Genomic DNA, 7,933 nt, shown 5'->3' with positions numbered 1-7,933 from the left:
GAGTTTCCCTTTTCCCCAGCCAGTGACCCATGTTCTTTCTTGTAGTGATTTTGAATGTGTTCCTAGTGTTGAATGTGTGGGTTATGCCCCTATCCAAATTTAGCTTTTTCTTTAAATAAGTGTCACGTTATAGTAAAATTAGAGATTTAGCTAGTTTTAGATTGTGTAGTTGCATGTTTATATAGTTGACCACAAATAGTCACTAATTGTAAATAAAATAGTAAATGACTTTATACATATTAACTAAAATCCTGAGTCCAACTTACACTCTATTCAGTTTCTACCCTTTTTACAGATTTTTGTGTCTTTTTATCACCAAATCTATAAAACTAATTTTTTTCTAATGTGAAGGTACAAGTTCTAAATTTTCAGTTGCTGAGTACCTTCTGGAAGGTTTTGTGGTTGATAAAAAATACTACTCCATTAATGAAACTTGATACCGACTAGAATAAATTATTGCTGCTTGTTAAAAAGCAAGAATAAAGACACTTTAAGATTGTTTTAATAAAACCAAAATTCTATTCTTGATAATTAAAGATATTACATAGCCACGGTAAGACTTTTCATTGTAAGTTTTGGACAAATTTTCAGGCTGTGCTAGAAGACTCTGGAATACATAGATTTGATGATGAGCAAGATCACTGCCTTACAGAATTATTTTACTAGTTTTAGGATTAGCCTCCAGAAGTATGAAAGTTAAATAGCATAGATTGAATGAATGGTGACTATGAATTTTTCTTTATTTTTTGATGGAGGTACTGGGGACTGAACCCAGGACTTCATACATGCTAAGCATGCACTTTACCCCTGAGGCAGACCCTCTGAATTTCTTTAACTTTTACCTAGAACAAGGTCAGAATCTTTCAGAGGACCTTGAAAATAATCTGCTTTGGAGCCTTTCCTTGGCAGAGGAAGCCAAAACTTTGTCTGAAACTGTTAGCAGAACTGATAAGCACTTATCCAAGGTCTCAGTCTGAATCTGCCTTTCCTCACATGTCTACATTGATTTTTTTGTTTATGGAAGTGGGGGAGAGAGGCTCCAGGAAACCCTGGGGACCTGTGTTACTAGGGAATTACAGCATCACACTGGATAATTTGCAGTGAATAATCAAGAATTAGGCAAACCTACTGAAGAGGACGTGACATCACTCCAGTTACACAACTTTAGAGACTAGATGCTAAACTGAAAACATTCAGATCAGCTAGCAGCTTAGTTATTGTAATATGTAATTTTTTTCTATAAAGGAATTTATCAAAAGAATTCCCTTGTAAAGTAGGTTTTTTAGCAAGAATGAAAAAGGCTAGAATAATTAGGCTTAGAAAATGGGGACAGGAATGTTACTGTACTTCAAGTCATTCTCACCAGTGGATCTGTTAACATAAAAACACACCGGTTCCCAATCTGCTACCAACCTCCCCTCCCTTAAATTTCTACTTTTCTCATTCCAAAACTTTTTCTAAGTAATGCAGGTTAGGGATATGTATAATACAGGCCTCAGAAATACTGCAAGTTCAGTTCAAGACCACCTCATATAAAAATTATGTTTACACTACATTGTAGTCTATTAAGCGTGCGATAGCATTATGTCTAAAAAATGTACATCATCTGAGCCTTCAGCGAGTCGTAATTTTTTTGCTGGTAGAGGGTCTTGTCTCAGTTTTGATGGCTGCTGACAGACGAGGGTAGTGGTTGCTGAAGGCTGGTATGACTGGCAATTTCTTAAAATAAGACCACAATGAAGTTAGCTGCATTGATCAACTCTTCCTTTCAGGAACAACTCTAGCATGCAGTGCCATCGGATAGCATTTTACCCACAGTAGAACTTTCGAAATTGGAGTCAATCCTCTCAAACCCCATGCTGCTTTATCAACTAAGTTTGTCATATACTAAATCCTTAGTTGTCATTTCAGCAGTCTACACAGCATCTTCACCACCAGTAGATGACATCTTAAGAAACCACTTTGTTCATCCATAAGAAACACCTCCTCATCCATTAAAGATCTATCATGAGGTTGCAGCAATTTAGTCACATCTTCAGGCTCCACTTCTACTTCTAGTTCTCTTGCTACTTGCACCACATCAGCATTTACTTCCTCCACTGAAGTCTTGAACTCCTCAAAAGTCATTCATGAGGACTGGAATCAACTTCTTCCAAACTCCTGTTAATGTTATTTTGACCTCTTCTGATGAATCATGAATGTTTTTAATGGTCCCTAGAATGGTGAACCCCTTCCAGAAGGTTTTCAGTTGACCTTGCCCAGGTCCATCAGTGGAATCACTCCATGGCTGCTAGAGCCTTACAAAATGTATTTCGTTAAAATACATTTTGCAGTGAACGTGGGCTGTAGAATGAATATTGTGTTAATCTGTACATCTTCATCAGAGCTCTTGGGTGACCAGATAATGAACAGTAATATTTTGAAAGGAATCTTTTTTCTGAGCAGTAGGTCTCAACAGTGGGCTTAAAATACTCAGTAAACCATGTTGTAAACAGGTATGTTACCACCTAGGCCTTGTTGTTCCATTTATAGAGCACAGACAGAGTAGATTTAGCATAATTCTTAAGGGCCCTAGGATTTTCAAAATGGTAGATGAGCATTGGCTTAAAGTCATCAGCTACATTAGTCCCTAACAAGAGAGTCAGCCTGTCCTTTGAAGCTCTGAGGCCAGGCATTGACCTCTCTAGAAGTCATAGGTGGCCTCTTCCAATATAAGGCTGTTCTACCTACAGTGAAAATCTGTTGTTCAGTACAGCCCCCCACATTAGTTAGCTAGATTTTTCTGGATAATTTGCTGCAGCTTCTACCTCAGCACTGCTGCTTCACCTCGCACTTTGATGTTATGGAGACAGCCTCTTTCCTTACACCTCATGATCCAACCTTAGCTGGCTTCAAACTTTTCTTCTGCAGCTTCCTCCCCCCTCAGCCTTCATAGAATTAAAGAGTTAGGGCCTCACTCTGGATTAGGTTTTGGCTGAAGGGAATGTTGTGGCTGATTGGATTTCCTTCAAGAACTTTTCCCTCAAACTCACAATGTGGCTAACTGGCACAAGAGTCCTCGCTTTCGGCCAGTCTCTGCTTTGGACATGCCTTCTAACCTAAGCTTTGTCATTTCTAGCCTTTGATTTAAAGTGAGAGACATGTGACTTCCTTCTTTCACTTAAACACTTAGAGCCCACTGTAGGGTTATTAATTGCCTTATATCAATACCGTTGTATCTCAGGGAACAGGGAGGCCTGAGGAAAGGCAGAGAGACGGGGAATGGCATGTTGGTGGTGGAACAGTCAGAACACACAAATTTATCAGTTGTTTGCCATCTCATATGGGCACGGTTCATGGTGCCCCAGAACAACTACAATAATAGCATCAAAGATCACCGAAGACCATAACAAATATAATAACGAAAAAATCTGAAATACTGAATTACCGAAATGTGACAGACACAAAGTGAGCAAGTGCTGCTGGAAAAATGGTGCCGACAGACTTGCTCAAGGCCAGGTTGCCACAAACCTTCTAATTTGTAAAAAGTGCAATGAAGCAAAACGCAATAGCACAAGGTGTGCCTGTACACTGTATCTTTTCCATGTCTGCAGACTTCCACAACGTAATTCAGTGGTTGCAATAATATTCTGCTTTTTGGCTATTCCACACCTTAACCATCTTGTATTAGTGATTAAGTCACTATAGGCAGCGGAGCATTGATGAGTCAGGGAAGGACCCCAAGAAACCTAATAAGGAGATTCCATTTAATAAAGATTAAGAATAGCTGTTCTCTTTCAACTGCCATACCTTCCTTCTTGACCACCTCAGAGTGATTATTCCCATTAAGTGCCTTCAGCTGACCAGGTGAAAGAATTGAAAGAATGTTAACTTTTCTTACCATTTGGGGATTTTGTAAGCTGCTTCCATAATGTTTATCTCGTTAATTTATATTTTTCAAATAGCATTTGTACACCAGTGCAAGAGAGCCTCCGTAGGGAGGACAAGTGGTTAGATATTTTAAACAGTAAATAGAGTTCATTGATCAGAAACGGGGATTGGAAGACAAAAGAGGAAAATAGCTGAAGAGAAACCCACATTGCTAGGCCCTCGGGGTGTTTTTTTAATGGGCTCACGGGAAATGGAGATGTTTGTGACCTGCTGCCTAAATGAGTTCCTGCTGTTTTTGTGTTTAAAATTATAAATCTACAATCTTTGTAAGAGCGTGTGCATAAACACCTTTTTAAAATAGGAAAGTCTTAAGAAGAAGGATCTACAATATTCAGCTGATTACACAACAATAACAAACTGAAAAGAACTGGCTTAGTAGTAAGAAGTAAGTGAAGGCCGAGATTACATAAATCTTTGTTCAATGCCTACCAGCAACATTTCAATGTTTACCTAAACCTCTAGCAGTGTCATGCATAATTTACTGCATATATTAATTTTGAACACCAAGATGGGGAGAGTCAGTCTCACCATCTTAAAGGCTGTAAAAAAAACTTCAAAATACAGAGATGACTTATGCCAGAGACAAATTGGAGGTTCTATTAAATTGGAATGTTCTTGGATAAGTCAACAATAGCCTCTATTCAAAATGAAAAATTGAGGGTTTTTTCAAATGTGATCCTGGAACTATAAGAATGTTATGATTATTTAAAATGAAAGTAAATTATAAGTATTTCTCTATTTTAAAGCACCGAGGTTCACATCTGTTCCGTGACATTACAGTGGAATTTTTTACAAGATCTGCTGCTGCAATTTTAAGGGAATTACCAAGGCATTATTACAAGAGACCTGAACGGGGTAGTGGTTTCATGTCTACTTGAGTCATAGATGTAAAATGCTGAAGTATGGAAACTAGGCTTCGTACTTAAAGATAAGTCGGAAACTAGAGAGCTAAGATTTCCACAAAAATTTAGGGAATACTTCAATGCTTGTGGATTTTGCCAATGCTAAATATTTGTAAATTACCTAGATTTAAAGTGTCTGAGGTTTACTATTAGGTAACAATTAAAAGAATGATAATAGAGTTAGTAAGAAACAGCCAACACTACTATTATTAAGAAATCGTTGAAATTGTGAAGTAAAATTTTCTGAAAGCAACCCTATTTAAAACCACAGAGAAAATCAAGACATGGGCTAGTTCATTCCTTCCACGTTGGTGGAATATACGAGAATTTGCTGGAAATTTTAAGAATTGCATATGTGTGAAAGTAATTGTGTGGGTTTCTCTTAAAGTAGCTCCTAAGCCACTTTCTTAAAATGGTCTATACTACCTCAGTTAAGGATTTTATTTTACTTTTTTTTTTCTTTTTTTACTGTATCTGGCTACTGATGTGGTGAACCAAGAATGGACTATGAATGGCCTCTCAGTTGTATCTGGATGAAGCAGGAACTTTCCTTTGTTTTTCTGTACATTGCTGAATCTGAACTTCTTGGAAACTGCACACTTAAGCCACCAAATGCTATACTTTAGGATTTTTTTTTTTTTAAATTCTGGAAGTTCCACAGTCTCAAGGCTGGACACATCTTCCTAGCTTTATCCTTTCAGTGCACAGAAGGTTCTCAGAATTCATATTCTGAGAGCCGCCATCTCATTGGCAGCTGAGAGAGCAAACTCCAGCCGTGTCTAATTCTCCTGGCCTGTTCCCAGTGGCTCTTCTGGACCCACATGAAAACCAATGGGATCTTATTCTCATGCCTAGAAGCTTGTGGTGAGGACTCTTGAGTCAGCATCATATTTTATTTCTCTTCCAAAGCAAATGATGCCTAGTACTTTTGGGTAAATATACCCTCATGTCAAAGACTATTTGTGGTCAAGGATTACAGAAAAGGTCCTTTTACTTTACTTTATTTAGCAGACAAGTCTTTCTTAATGTTTGACTCCATTTCCTTAACCTTTTCAGTGTCCTCCCTTCAGCTCTTGCCCCTCTTTTTTAACTTTCCCCAGGAACAGCAGCATCCTTCTGTGATCCCATCCATCAGCACCACTATTTTGTCACCCTTAGGTTAAACCCTTCCAGGTAAAAATCAGCTCGGCTCTAAGTCTGTGTCTCCGAGGTCTTTAAATCCAAGTAAAGCACTGAAGGGAACTGGGAAGGCTACCTTTTAGAATTCATCTGATTTGCAGTCATTTCCCATGCTTTCCTGGTCATTTAGTCTTGGAAAGCTTACTTTCCAGCTTTGGACTCTATTTCAATTTAAATTCCCTTATTTTTCTGGCTTCAGTACAGGGCATCTAATGCCATACTCTGCAGTTTATGTACTTTGAATCTCATTTTATCTGTAAAATGGAAATGATTACCTACATGAAATTCAAGTAAGAAACTAAGACCTAGAGATACTGTGAAATAATTTGCCTTCTTCAGTAGCCTCCCTCTTGTTCTGGTTCTTTGTAAAACCCAGCATGACCCTGAAAAAAAACTATTGTGGAGGTGCTGCTGAGAGCAACGTAAAGTCAAAGTACAAAGCCTTTGGGTTTTAGAGCACGACCTTTAGTTGGGTGACCCAGTTAGTACAAAGTGAACGCAGGTTCACAATCTTATTTAATCTTTACCACAGCCCTAGGGGTGCAGGGACTATTATCTCCATTTTGCAGAGAAAAAGAGCCGAGGCTTAAGAGTTTAAGTAACTGGCTTAAGGTAAAGATAAAAATCCTCAAATCTAAACGCATTTTCAGAAAGATTTCACAGAAAATGTCTCAAAAGTTGCTTACAACTGAGGTGTGAGCATCTTTCATTTACTGCAGCCGTCTTCTCATTCCTGGGCATGTCAATCAAAAGATTTCAGCAGCACTTCTTAGTACAGCGGAGTTCATTCGTATTCTCAGACTGTCGTGAGTGTGGTGGACTTGGGCTAGATTAAGGCGCCAATTCTTGTTTCAAAAGTGATCTGTGGACCCAAACTGGGCAGTGAAGCGCTCTGACAAGCAAATGAAATGTCAAAATTGTCTGAAACTGTGGTCGAATCGGGATTTTTACATAGGTTTTTAATTTCATCTTTGAGGCCATAGCATGAGCAGATATTGGCCCAATCAGAGAACTGTTGACTTTTTGAGGAATTAGCCTCTCCAGAATCATGGAAACTTTTCCTTTGCTTAGTCTGCTAGTGTGCAGTTTGATTTACGCTAGAAAGAAAATAAAAGATGGGGGATGCGCCTCCTCTATTTTACTTCTATGACTTATCCTTCTCGTTCTTCCCTGGACCACATTTCAACCTCGCCCTGCTTTCCTTTTCTGACCCTCTAATTTCTACTGCTTTTTCGCATCTTACCAAAAAGCTATTTAAATCACTCCACTGATCTCTGATGAGTCTTAATTCTGAATCTGGTTTCTCTAACTTAACTCTGTGAGTGGTAACCACTAAAGGTGTTCTGAGAAGAGGGATGTGGAAGAAATTTCATTTGCTGCCAGATCCCAGACTGGTAAGCCTATTCGCTTCCCTCCATCCCCTGGTCTAAGTGGGCTCACCTCAGCTTCTGCCTTTACACCAGGGGCTTTCAACCTCAGCACTGCTGACATGGGGGGCTGGATAACTGAGAGGGGCTGCGTGCGTCGTCTAGTAGCATCCCTGTCCTCCCCCTGCCCGACGTCAACTGTACACACACACAGAGCTGTGATCATCCAAAATGCATTCACATACTGCCACCTGTACCCCGGGGGGCAAAACTGCCCCCTAATGAGAACCACTGCTTTAAGAAACACATCTGCTTTTATTTAGATAAACCTTTGACCAAGCCCTTGTTTAGCCAATCAACTTGAGTAAGTTTGACATATTAGCCACTGTATGAGCAAGGGACAGAAAAATGTTTTTAAATGGCTAAAATAACCACCATTTATAAGCACCTGTGTTAAGCATACTACTAGATGTTTCATATACAATCGCATTTAATCCTTAAACTCTGTGAGGGAAGTAGCACCCCCACCCCTCACAGATAAGACCACCTCGGATG

This window comes from Camelus dromedarius, chromosome 28, assembly GCF_036321535.1.
Source record: "Camelus dromedarius isolate mCamDro1 chromosome 28, mCamDro1.pat, whole genome shotgun sequence".
Lineage (NCBI taxonomy): Eukaryota > Metazoa > Chordata > Mammalia > Artiodactyla > Camelidae > Camelus > Camelus dromedarius.
The sequence above is the reverse complement of the archived record's forward strand: the minus strand, read 5'-3'. Positions refer to the sequence as shown.